The following is a 339-nucleotide window of genomic DNA, read 5'->3' as shown; positions in this document are numbered from 1 at the left end:
AGAGATATTCTTCCACGTACCCTATCCATGCAAGCAGGGCAGTGTTGTGAGATACCTGACATCGTTTTTCAGAGAACCGGGGTTCACCTGGTAACCAAAAAGTTCTCTTTCAAACTACACTGCGGTATCCTCACTATGGAGTTGATTAATCAGCTAATCATTTCAACTCTATTTATCAGAGAAATAAAGCCGACTAAAAAAAACTAAGAAAGGCTGATGTACCTCTTAGTTAAATATAGTAGTTGCTTTGCGGTGCATTAAAAAGGTCTTGCAGTATCAGTTGTCTTCCGTCCATGCCAGTAAATCTCACTAGAATTGAATTAAATTGATCAAGAGACA

General features: G+C 38.6%; 1 protein-coding gene across 1 annotated transcript in view; it reads left to right on the top strand.

Annotated features, from left to right (window-relative positions):
* The window catches only part of LOC118329494 (pantothenate kinase 3-like), a 25,128-nt gene that overhangs the window by 10,588 nt on the left and 14,201 nt on the right, over positions 1-339 (top strand). The gene's annotated exons all lie outside the window — the stretch shown is intronic.

This window comes from Morone saxatilis, unplaced genomic scaffold (genome assembly GCF_004916995.1).
Source record: "Morone saxatilis isolate NCDOM2014 unplaced genomic scaffold, NCSU_SB_2.0 Contig19, whole genome shotgun sequence".
Taxonomy (NCBI): Eukaryota; Metazoa; Chordata; class Actinopteri; family Moronidae; genus Morone; species Morone saxatilis.
This window is presented reverse-complemented; position numbering and strand designations above follow the sequence as displayed.